Source organism: Dermochelys coriacea, chromosome 2, assembly GCF_009764565.3.
Source record: "Dermochelys coriacea isolate rDerCor1 chromosome 2, rDerCor1.pri.v4, whole genome shotgun sequence".
Lineage (NCBI taxonomy): Eukaryota > Metazoa > Chordata > Testudines > Dermochelyidae > Dermochelys > Dermochelys coriacea.
The window spans coordinates 237,146,900-237,159,696 of NC_050069.1; the positions used below are offsets into that span (position 1 = coordinate 237,146,900).

The 12,797-nt window shown below is 42.0% G+C and overlaps 1 protein-coding gene across 3 annotated transcripts in view; it reads left to right on the top strand.

Moving 5' to 3' along the window:
- The first annotated feature begins 3,582 nt into the window (after window positions 1-3,582).
- MYO3A (myosin IIIA) overlaps window positions 3,583-12,797 on the top strand; it is a 198,984-nt gene continuing 189,769 nt past the window's right edge. For all 3 annotated transcript variants that reach the window (XM_038389297.2, XM_038389293.2, XM_038389296.2), the window contains exon 1: window positions 3,583-5,115. The gene's annotated coding sequence lies outside the window, so the exon portion shown is untranslated. The remainder of the gene's footprint in view (window positions 5,116-12,797) is intronic.

Consider the following 12,797-nt stretch of genomic DNA (forward strand, 5'->3'; position numbering starts at 1 on the left):
GGTTCTGAGTTTTCCAAGACTCCTCTCCCTGACATTTATTATAAAAAAAGATGATCAAATTGGTCCTCAAAATTGGGATTTCAGTAAATGTTAAAAGGCAGTAATTAGCTTTGATTTTAAAAAAGCACCAAAAAATTGAAAATAAAAAAGGCTGTTTTGAACCCCATGAAATGGAAACAGCTTTGAAATTTAAACAAAAATGTAGCAAATTTTTAATAAAGATTGTTTATCTGCTCTACTTGTGTTCAGTCCTTTTGAATCTCTCCAGAGCTATTTGTGCCTTTGTCTCTCCAGGTTGGATTATTACAATGCAGGGGTACACTTGATGACCATGTAGAAAGGTCAACTGGAGCAGAAAGCGGCTGCCCACTTGATGGGGTTTCTTTCAGGGAATCTGTATTCCATAATCTGCACAAGCTTCCAGTTCATTTCCCAGTGAAATTCAAGGTGCTGGGTTTGATATATAAATCCCATTATGGTTTGAATCCAAGTTAATTTAGAGACCACCTCTGTCCTCTCAATCTCTCCTGACAGAGAGATCCTTAAAGGTGTTCAGTCTAATAGCCACTAGATTTAATGCCATGGAGTTTATAAAAGGGGAATCTCAGTGAAGGGCTCTCAACTCTTTAACCCACTCCCCGGGCTTTCTGACAGAACCCAAGTTTATTGATTTCTAAGGTACTCTTTAATGTTCACCTATTTGCAACGGCTTGCATAGGTCAAGAAGATATTTTTTGGAGTGGAGATTTTTTTGATCCTTTTGATGATCAACCTGGTTGAATCTTTTAATTGTCATTGGGCACATTAATTATTTTGTTAATTACCAAATGTCTTTCAGTGTTGTCCAGGCAATTGGAGAAGTCTGATAAACACATTCTATACATTAAAATAATAAATGCAAATATTTCTCCACTAGGAACTGGACTAAGGCCACTAGCTCAAATCACATATGATCCCAAAGAGCTGTTACATGGAAACAACTTTTCATCACCCCTGATCCAGGCTAGATGCGAAAGGCTCTGTATCCTATTAACAATTTCCTGAGCCAACCAGCCCCTTAAATGTGATTACACAGATCACACTTCTAAGAGCTTCAGAAAGGGATAGGGAGCTCTTTTGAGTCACTAAAGAAAATATCTGGCAGAGCCTAAATGTTTCAAAGAAATCTGTGCATTCAATGGGTAACTCTGGAACTGGGTTATGCTCAATTATTTATTATGGCAAATAATACTTGTGATCAGAAGAACAATTGGCTATAGCATAGACAAGCTACGTGATAGTTTTCCTGAAGGATATTTGCTTAGGTGTAGAGGTAAGTATTGTTTCCTGTACTAGACACCAAAAGGGGAGGAATTTGTTGAGTTATGCTGAACGAGTGGACAGAAAAAAATATTATTCAGAGAGAGAAGTGTACTCTTTGTATTTAATTCTTAACACAATAGTCTATCTTCTGCTGCCTAGATGCAATTTCTTAGTTATTTATTTGCTTATTTATAGATTTTTTTTTCTATGGAATGTGGCAGTGTGGTATTTGAATGCCACACAAATAATAAATCCTCTCAATCCCTCCCTTTATGTAGGGCAGTATTATCTCAATTTTACAGATGTGGAAATTGCAGCATAGAGAGATAAAGGGTATGTCTACACTTGGAGCTGGGGGTGTGATTCCCAGCCAGAGGAGAGAGTCACTCGTTCTCACTGAGCTAGCTCACTAAACATGGAATGTAGTTTGGGCAGCAGGATGGGCTAATTGCCCCAAGTACATGCCTGTCAGTTATGTGGGCACAAACTCAGGGCAACTGGCCCATCCCACAGCTTATGCTGCCATGGCTACATTCTATTTTTAGTGTGCTAGTTTTATCAGAGCAAGTACAAGAATGTCTCCTTAGCTGGGACTCATACCCCCAGCTCCTAGCGAAGGCCTACCCAATATAACTTGTCCAAGGTTACACAAGACATCTGTGGCAGAGCTCTGACTAGAGTTTGGGACAGGGACCCTTGTTCTGTGTATGCAGTGCCCAGCACTCTAAGATTCTAGTCCCTGCCTGGGGCCTCAAGGTGCTTCCACCATATAAATAAATATAATAATTAACAATTATAATCTTAATTTGGTGATTTAAGCACAAGAGCATCCTTCCCCTCTCTTCACCATTCTGGTGATGCTCACATTAGAAGTGTCTAAGAAAGGTCGTTAGATTGGATAATGTAAACCTTGTATTTCTTTTTCATTAAAAAGTCTATCTATTTTATGTCTTTAACCTTGTTACTTTTGCTATGTCTGTATATAATAAATAATCCAGAAGCTATAAAATGATGTGCTCTAATACAGAGCATGCTGTGTGATGTGCTAACTGAGAGAATGTTACCCCTTTATCTGTCTTAGGAACTTCTAATGTACCTAAGTAATGAGCAGAAGTTTTGAAGAAAGTACAGAGCATTTAAAATAAAGAAAAGCTACCTAAACTATATTTCTAAACTGATCCATAAACTGCATTGAGAGTCAGAGAAGGGTGATTTGGAAGAAAACCGACTGTGAGTATCCAAAGGAATTGTGCAGCACATATGATCCCACTGTGCCCCAAAGAAATCAGGAAGGGCCTGAGGTACAGTGGGATCATTTGCGTTGCCTGTACAATCTTAAATATGGCATTTCCTAACTTTTGAGTGCTTTATGTGTCCACCTAAAGACATTTAACACAAATGTATGTTTTGCATGTTATATTTATTTTTCTCCTCATCCTGTTTTTGTTGCTTTATTATTATTTATTACAAGTTGTTGTCTCCCATTTTGTACGTTGTATTTGCTGTTCTTCTTTCCCTTGTAAAATATTAATGTTATTAATGTATGCCATAAAATAATACAGCATGCATAATATGGCCAAATTAATATCGCTATGGCAAGCTTCACTTGGGGAGCTTTCAGAATTTTTTGAATGCTTAATCTTACAACATTAACACTGCACTAGTGGTAGCAATTCTGCATTTATTACATTTTAATTTTAATTTATTTCAACTTTAGCTTGTTTAGGATACAATTTCCCATGAATCTCCTGAAAACACTGTTTGCATTGAACTGATCCCACATATAGCTTTAAACAAAACTCTACACTGCTGCAGAAATAATGTTTATTTAAACCTGTGTTACAGTGGCACCCAGAAGTCCCAACCAAATCAGGGTCCCATTGTGTTATGCACTGTGTAAACACATAGAAAGAGACAGTCCCTGCCCTGAAGAGTTATAGTCTAAACAGACAAGACAGCCAAAGGATGGGAGGGGAAACAGTGATGCAAAGAGACAAAGTGACACCCAAGGTCATGCAGCAGCTCAATGATAATTTCCTTTCCCTTAAACTCATTTTAAATCCTTCCTGCTGATTTTCTTCTTTCTGTTTTCCTTTCCCCATCCCAGCATGCTTTGCTGTCTTTCCTCTTTGCTCCTCCAACACACACACATGCCCTTCTCCATAAAACATTTAGGATAAGAGTTTCAAAGCTGCTCAAGGAATCTGGATACTTGGTGGGTGGGGGAGTATCAGTGAAGCCAAAATTTGGGAGGGGTGGGAGGAGAGGGGAGTTGACTTTAGCTAATTTTCAGGAAGTGTCAATATGTCAAAGAAATCTTATGTGCCAAGTGATTAGTTTCACATACTGCTTACTTAGGGTCAGAGTAGGGCCATTTAATGGACCCATGCTACCCCAGTGTGGGAGTCAGAGAGAGATGACGTGGAAGAAAACCGATTGTGATCATCCAAAGGAATTGTGCAGCACATTTGATCCCATTATAGGCCCTGCCTGGTCTCTCTGGGACATATGTACTAAATTTCACAATGGGTGCACTGGTAATAGCCAAAAATTAGCCAGATCCAGGTGCTAAGCCAGTTGTTGCAGCTTTTTCTGAGCAGGATGTGTTGCTTCCAGATTTTATTTTTTTTTCTGATGGAATAGCAAAAGTAATGCTTGTTCTATGGGCTGATGGTACAATTTTTGAGTATGTGACCAAAGTTTGTCTGGATCTGCATGTCAGCTCTGAGTTTTTGGGACACCTTTGTGCTGGGGTGCATCAGGATCTGGATTTTTAAAGTGTGACAGAAGCAATGAAGCTTGTTCTCTTTTTATGGTGGTAGAATTTTGGAGGGTAGTAGTGGGGAAAAAATGGCAAGAGCCAGCAGAAATCAGTTGCCAGACGTGGGTAATTTGTGGTGCTGCCCCACCAAGATGTGTCGGGTCAGGATGATTTTTTTTTTGGCACAATGGAAATATTTGCACTTATTCTCTCTTTAGACATTAGAATTTGGGGGCCAGCGACTAAAACTGGCAGGATCCCATTCCGGGTTCTGCACCTGGGGCTTTGCCCTGTTGTTTCCAGGGGATGCAGCAAACTGCAGGTGTTTGAGGTGCAACGGGAACACTTACGCTTGTTCTCTATTTTGACAATACGGTCTGTGGCCTTGGGTTGGGTACAGAGCTCAGCAGGAGCCAGGTGGAGCCAGTTTTCACCCAGATCCATGTTCTGATAAAGCCAGCGCCTGCCGCTCACCCAGAGAGAGGAGTTGATCTGCTTCTGCTATTAATGCAAAGTTCCTAGCGGGGCAACCGGCCCTGCTGGCCGCACGTGCACACAGCTCTGCAGCCAGCCGGAGCCCTCCTGTACCTTGGAGCTGCCCAAGGACTGCAGGGAGCAGCTATATAGGGCGCAAGCCCCTTGCCAAGCTGTTGAGCGACTCATTATCCCCAGGCGGCGGAGAGGGGGGAGCCGGGGAGCCCCCCCGGCTTTGCTTGGGATTGCAGGAGATTAGTGGGGCAGTTTGTTCATCCCCCGGACGGAAATGCTGCTGGGGGCAGGGCGAGGGGGCCTGGAGCAGACCGGTGAAGCCCAGGAAGGGTCCCTGCTCTGGGGCAGCGTAGAGCAAGGCAACCTGGAAACCTGACACTAGTTTCACTCCTAGTAATCCCAGGCCCCGGGGTCTTTGCATGGGAGCTGCTGCAAGGGCTGCCAAAACAAAAGAGGAGGTAGCAGGAGCTCGCCCCCCACCTGCACAGGTGCAGAAATCCAGTGGGTAGGTCAATGCATGCAGCTGCTGCCGAGTCTCCTGCCGGCTCCTTGCTCTCCCACAGGTGAGTGACCCTCCTTGTTTGCTTGCTAGGTAGTGAGTAGCAGCAAGGGGATTGCGAGCTGGGGGCTCAGTCGCTCCTTGCAAAACAAACAAGCCCCAGCCTGCTGGGTGTGGAGTGAGGCTGTTCAGAGGAAGAAGATGGGGAAGGTGTAAACCGTCCCGAAGAACACAGGGCAAGGGGGGAAGCAAAAGCTGCCTCCGTACACCGAGTGCCCAGGAGTGGGCTGGAGCTCGCCCCCCTGTTTAATAAACATCTGTTAAGAGGATAAAGTAGTACAATGGCTCCTGCTGTTTTGCATTTATAATCAGCGTAAATGGCGTTACACAAACTACCTAGCCAACAAACGCATTTTAGATAATACTTCTGCTCACATTAAAAGGATAAATCTCCTTTGAACTGAAGTTGCCTGTAAAACAGTTTTGGCTTCAATGTGATTTTTGCGGTATACACAGAATGCACCTTTGCACAATGGAGGAAGGAGTGGAAAAGCGGAGGGGGGGGGGGGAAGCCTTGTTAAATGACGGGGGGAAGAGGGGAAAGCGTTTTACAACTGGTGCGGAAAGTTTTCCGGTCATTCAGTTTTTAACAGCAATGGAATTGACCCTGCAAATAGTACAGCAAATGACTTGTTTACAGACCTTGACTTTGCCTTAAATCGTTAACTCGCCAGTCATTAAGTGCTAGTAATCTGCAATGTCAACGGGATTGTTTCCTGAAATTTTTATCATTCAGAACCCTGGACGATGTGTTCTGTTCCCTTTGTCACTGAGGTGTTATTGGAAACGAGCTTCTGGAGGGGGGGAAAGGGGAGGGGGAGTAGAGAATATTTGAAAAAAATGTCCAAAGGGCTTACAAATTATATTGAGACAAACTCTTTTTTGCATGGCCACTAAAATACTTAGTTCTGTCTGTTGGTATAACATATGCAAATTAAGACAAGCAGTGTGTTAGTGGAACTGTTAATTTAAAATGTAAATATGGAACTTTGAGGTTGTATTTTATTTTCCAGTTGCTTCCTTTACATACCATGTAGATGTCTACATCGCAATTTCTTTATATATTGATCACTAGCACATTTTCTTGTAGCTTTTAATGTCTTCTGTCTAATGATTTTAAGTTTTGCTAGAGGTGGCTGATAAAGCTAACCATTTCTTCTTGAGTCATTGATGCTTGTCAAAAGTTTTGAGAAATAGACAAATTCATACCATATTGATTTTTGACATTATAAACATTTATTGATTTTAAAATAGTCAACCTGTGGAACTCTTTGCCAGAGTACTTTGTGAACTCCATGTCTATAATAGGGTTCAAAAAAGAACTAGATAAATTCATGGATAGTCCATCAATGGCTTTTAGCCAGGATGGGCAGGGATGATGTCCCTAGTCTCTATTTGCCAGAAGGTGGGAATGGATGACAAGGGATGGATCACTTGATGATTACCTGTTCTGTTCATTCCTTCTGAAGCACCTGGCATTGGCATTGTTCGCTGTTGGAAAACAGGATACTGGGCTAGCTGGACCTTTGGTCTGACCCATTATGGTCATTCTTATGTAAAATTAAGCAATACTTTAGCTTTGAAAGCCTTGAAAACATTCTCTTATCGCTTGCAATACTTTTCTGTTGGGAGCCACAAAATGAAAAGGCTAGGATTCAGTTCATTGATTGTTAATGCGACCTCACTTCTTCTAGAGGCACAAGGGCCAAATAAATTTAGTAACATCACCATTCCAGCCTTCCATTATTATCCATAGTTTCATGGGTTTATGCCCTGTCATAAACATTCTCTGTAGCATGAACGTTGGCATAGAAGTCTTAAGATCACTTTATTTTACAAGTACAAAAAATAAATTGAGTTTTTTTACTTTGATTTTGTTTTTCTTGTACTCTTAATGTGACTAAAAATGGGAATTGTGTATTAATTTAGGGCCCGACATAGCAGTAATTGATATCAGACTGTCCACTGTGCAGCCCCATGCATGAGGTTAGATTAGTGGATATGCATGTTCACAGACCTTGCCACCTCTGACCCCCATTACTTTGGAATCCCACTCCATGACTCTATAATGGAGGTGCATGAATAGGTGTAGGCTGCCTGCATGGTCTATATTCTATCCCTCAATGTGCAATACACCATTCTAGTTGAAAAAGATAGTGGGGGGGGGGAGATGGAACCCCTCATGGCAGCATCTTTAGGGACAAAGAGCAATTGCCCTCTGGGAATGCTCATGAAATAAATGGAGCCACTCAAGAGCAGCCCTGACCACTTCTGCTACAGTCCACAGGCAAGTTAACCTTTCATGATCATTGGTGTAGAAGGTAGCAGAGACGGTGGCAGCCAGGACACCCAGTCTGGATCCATCAGTAGGAGACTCAGTACCAATGTCACCAGTGTGGTTTCTGTACTATATGCAGGACCCTGACAAGGGTCATGGAGACCAGAAGCATCTAGTTCAGCATTTCTCACATGTGGCCACCAGGGGCTTTTCTTGTTGCCACCACCTCCTAGGTGGTGATGGGGGAGGGGGACAAATATCATTTTCATAGTAGCAGATTTACTAGCTAGCACGTGTTTTTTAAAAAAAATCAACCAAATAAAGCAAAACATGTAAAGCATCCTGTGTTTCTGTTTTGTTTAGGTCCCGTTAAAGAATAGGGACAACTATACATTATTTTTATAATTGAGTCTGGGGGGGAAAAAAACCCTACATAAATAAATTACCTTCTTTATATATTGAGCAAAAATGGAAGGTTGCCCACTGGATGAAATCTAGGAAGATTGTCAGCATCAGACATTCTTTTCTCGAGTAAAGATCACACAACAGCTTCCTTTAAAGAATCAAGCACCATGCCTTCCATGAGAGAGGCCTGGGCAATCTCCTTTAGCCGTGGACCCAGTTCACAACCCTCGGACAATTAATTTGGTTTGGTCTCTCATAACTTCTGAATTACTGCCATGGAATATGTTGCCTTTTAATGAGAGGAAATTAATTTTTTCTATTTATCTAAGTATGTGCCACCTTCCTTAGTGTTTCATTGCCGTATTACATTGGGTTGGGCTGCCCTTGCTGCTGGCCCTCGCATGGTTGAACTGTTGGTATCATGGCAATCTCTGTGGAGGGTTTCTGGCTCTGCAAAGCATCCTTGGTCAAAGCCCAAGTCTGGCAACTCATCTATCTGGCTTGCTATTTTCTTGATTTTTGGAATGTTACTTGAGGTTATTTATTTTGGCAGCTTCCCAAGCGCTAGCTCATTGATGGGTATTTTTTTTTTTCTGACGTTACCATTTGCTTGCACAAATAAAATACTAATCTAGTGGACTAAACATAGGACTCTGTTTTGGGAACTGTTAATTTTTGACTCCTGATTTGCTATGTGACTTTAGGCAAATCACTAATCTTCTCTGGACCTCAGTTTCCTCATCTGTACAATAGAGATAAAGGGTGATGTTCTCACTACCAATCCCATGAGTTATTCCCTCCCCTGCAACCCAGTAGCTGATGTATTTAGATGTTGGTCTAGTCAAAGGACATTAAATGATCTTTATTCACTTTTTTTTAAAGGACCATTATGACTAAAAATATTTTCTTCAAAGACCAAAAAAACTATGGTAGGGCATCTGAAATTAAGATTAATACTTTGGGCTCAATTGTGCCCCCAGGTATATCTTGTTCATGCCTGGCAACAGTAGTAGCATCTCATAAGTAAACAAGAAGTTCCTGTATCCCATGAATGCCTTTGCAGTTAGAATTTGGCCTTGCATGTTTAATCCTGGAAATAAATATCAGGATGAGGTCTTCTCAGTTCTCTATGTACCTAGTACAATATATGGGCCACTTGCTTGGCCAAAATGACATAATGGTAATGTCCTTTAAACGAATGGCAATCAAAGCTTTTATTTTTTCTATATCCACTTCTACATACATTTTATTTTTTAGAAAGTTGCTTGTCAACAACAAAGACATTGTTACCCAGGGCTTTGCTGAAATCAAAGCGGTTGGTACCTTTACTCTTTGCGAGGTGGTGGCAGGACATAAATCAATGGGGGATACAGCCCATCCAGCCAAGAGATAGTTGATGCAAACAGGCAAACAAAAGTGCTTTCACTCAAAGCTTCTACTCTATTTAGTTCCTAGCACTTACATATGTCTGTAACAGGTTAGAACAGCACCCCAAATTAACTCAGGATTCATATTTACCCAAGGTTTTGAGGAGGTCTCGAGTGGATTTCTATAGACGTCCAATGGCCAACCTTCTGTTTACAGGGGAACTTGAGAGGTGTTCAAGTGTCCACCAGGCTCAGATTTCTTCCTCTTTTTATACCCAATGTATTAGTATTACATAGCTTCTGCTCAGCAGCTCTCTTTTTAAATGATCAAGCTAACTTAAGTGTGGAGTTCTCTGGCTTGTCCAGCAGGGAATTTTCCATCAGTTAACCAACTATATTTCACAAAGCACAAGTTAACTATTGCCGTACTTTCCATCTTGCAAAACTGCATGCTTCAGCAAAAAGCTCAAATCAGGAGGACGCAGGGTCATGTTTACTCCTCGTGCTCACTCACTTCCTCCTTTCCCTCATGGTCTGTTAGTTGTGCTAAGGCTTCAGAAATGGCCTTTCTAGCTGTTTTCAGCAATGAGCATAACAATTGGTATTCCAGCTGCGGGCAGTGGTCTAGGCATGTTACTGGGCTCTGGCCTATAAGAAGTTTCCCCCTCCTACAACATCATCTTCATTTCTATGGAAAAACTTTGAAATCCAGATAGTGGAGGTCCTTTAAAACAAATTTCAGTCATGATATATAACCAATTCAGGGGTCAGTTCTACTCTTACTGAGTTGAATAGAAATCCCTGTGAATTTGAAAGAGAGCAGGATTGGGCACTCCATAAGAACACTCATTCAATAGGTGCTGGACCAGATCCTGTGCTGGTATGAATCAGTGTAGCTCCATCGAACTATTGTCTGCTGATTTACACCAGCTATGGGTAGCAATCCATAATCATGGCTGAAACAATCCAATTTATGTTGGCAAATTGAGTTATTTGGGCTTTTGTCCAAAAGTGCTAGCTATTAGCTTTATGGATGTCACACTGGAGCTCCATATGCTCCTGGCTTCTCTAACCCCTGGTCTACGCTACAGAATTAGGTTGATGTAAGACAGCTTACGGTGATGTAACTTTATAAGCATTTACACTAAAATGTAGTTCATTGATGTAACTTGTCCACTGCACCAACTTAACTCCACCACTGGGAGAGGTGTAGCGATTAAGTTAATTAGTTAGGATGACAGTGTCATTGTAGATGCTGCGTTGCTTGTGTTGACTGTTGCTGCCTTTCAGAAGCTGTCCCACAATGCCCCATACTGACCGTTTAAATTAGTGCAAGCACTCCTGAGGAGGACACACATTGTCAGCACAAGAAGCATACTGTGGACATGCAAAAGCAATTTAAGTACTGCAGTGACTGTATGTCGACCTAACTTAGGTCGACTTAATTTTGTAGGTAGACTTGCCCCAAGAAGCACTCACATTTACAGTAAATTTCCTTACAAATGCTTGTCAGAACAAGCACAAACCAGGGGTAGTAAGAGGAGCTAAGAAGCTTGTGCTGGTGGTTTTATTAGTTATATTGTGGTAGTGCTTGGAGGCCACAATCTGGCTTCCACCTCCCATTATGCTAGGCACTCTACACATATGTCAGCCTCTGCCCCAAAGAGTTTACAAGCTAAACATTCAACACGAGGCAACAGGTTGAGAAGTTCCTGTGGAGAGGACAGGGTAACAGTGACACATTTGTGTTTGGGTATGAGCAGCAATCACAGCATAGCCATTGCCAAGTGTTTTGCAGGCATCACAACAGTGGTGCGTTTTAAGGAGGTATTCGCAGGGGTGACATGGGAGAAAGGGCAAAGGTGCCTGAGGGAAAACTGGACTAGTGGGTGATGTAGGCTAGCATTGTTGGCAGAGTAGAAGTCGTGGGTCAGCAGCTGTTAGTGTATTAGAGTTGAAGCTACTGTGATGCTAAGTTGTGGCGGTTACTTGTTTTTGCAGCGGGTGAAGACATGAAAGCGAAGAGCCAGGAAGATAATCTTAGTGGCAGCATTTTTAATTTAACTTGAAGGGAGCAACATTGCATTTGTCAAGGCCAGAAAGGAGAAGTCTCTAGTAGTCAAGAGACAAGATGATGAGCCTGGACTGGAGTGTTGTATCTGCATGGACTGACTTTCCAGGGGTTATTTTGAGGGCGGGAAAGGAGCTGGTATCTGTTATGAACTCCCACAGTGTAAAGTGATTAAAAGTTACTGAATGCTTGAACAAGGGTTTTTATTTTTATATTAGATACTGAAAGTATCAGATTAAAATCTGTCCTTTATGTGCAGTCAGAGGTGCTGGAACAATTTTTATAATAGGGTTGCTGAGAACTATTGAACCAAACTGTAAAACTTGTATCTAATGGAAACCACTTCAAGTCAGGGAGTGCAGCAGCACCCCTAGTTCCAACATCTATGTGTGCAATACACTGGAAAATCAACAGAACAGTAAACATGATCACAATTTAGAATTTCAGTCACACTTGCCAGCTAGGTTACTTGCAGGTAGGGTTACCATACATCTGTATTTTTCCGGACATGTCCAGCTTTTTGGTTCTTAAATTGCTGTCCAGGAGGAATTTTTAAATATCTTAAAAACGTCTGGGATTTTGCCATTATTATTTTTCCCCAAAGAAGAGTTGATCATTCAAGAAAGAGAGTGCATGTTGATCACATGAGGGAGTGCCTGCTTTTCCCCCCTAGCTCCCAGCGGTTGCACTGCGAAACAACTGTTTTGCATGACTGGGGGGAGGGAGGGGGAACACAGCGCACTCAGGGGAAGAGGCAGGGCAGGGCTGGGGCGAGGATTTGGGGAAGGGGGCAGAGTTGGGGCAGGGACTTTAGGGAAGGGGTGGAGTTGGGGCAGAGCACAAGCAAATCTCCCCCCCCCCCCCCCACCGAGGAGTGTCCTCCTTTTTTTTTTTTTTTGAATGTTCAAATATGGTAACACTACTCACAGGCTGTCATTCGTACTAGCTTGACATACTTTATTGCTTTGCTGAGCGCCTTCTTGCTAGTAACGGTACAATTTATCCACCTAAGTTTCTATTAGCAATAAACATATTTCATTGACTTTTCATGATGTGGCCTGTTCTCCATCCCTCACCACAGAGTGTGATGGGTCTCCCTCACCTGCCAGGCAATCCTATTTTATCACTTCTACCATAATGTCATAGCCTTCTGCTAGTCTCAATCCCTAGGGGCAAATATGGATGAATCAGTTAATTCCACAAAAAGAAAAGGAGTACTTGTGGCACCTTAGAGACTAACAAATTTATTTGAGCATAAGCTTTCGTGAGCTACAGCTCGCTTCATCGGATCTGATGAAGTGAGCTATAGCTCACGAAAGCTTATGCTCAAAATAATTTGTTAGTCTAAGGTGCCACAAGTACTCCTTTTCTTTTTGTGGATACAGACTAACATGGCTGCTACTCTGAAAGCAGTTAGTTCCAGTTGCATTTCATTAATGTTTAGGAAATTTAACTTAGCCATTTGGGATGGCGCTTCCATACACATGCTCTTTCTTATAAGATTTCATTTGCCCCCTTGCTTTAGCAAAGAAGGATGACCTTTTGGTTAAGGTCCTGGGCTGGGA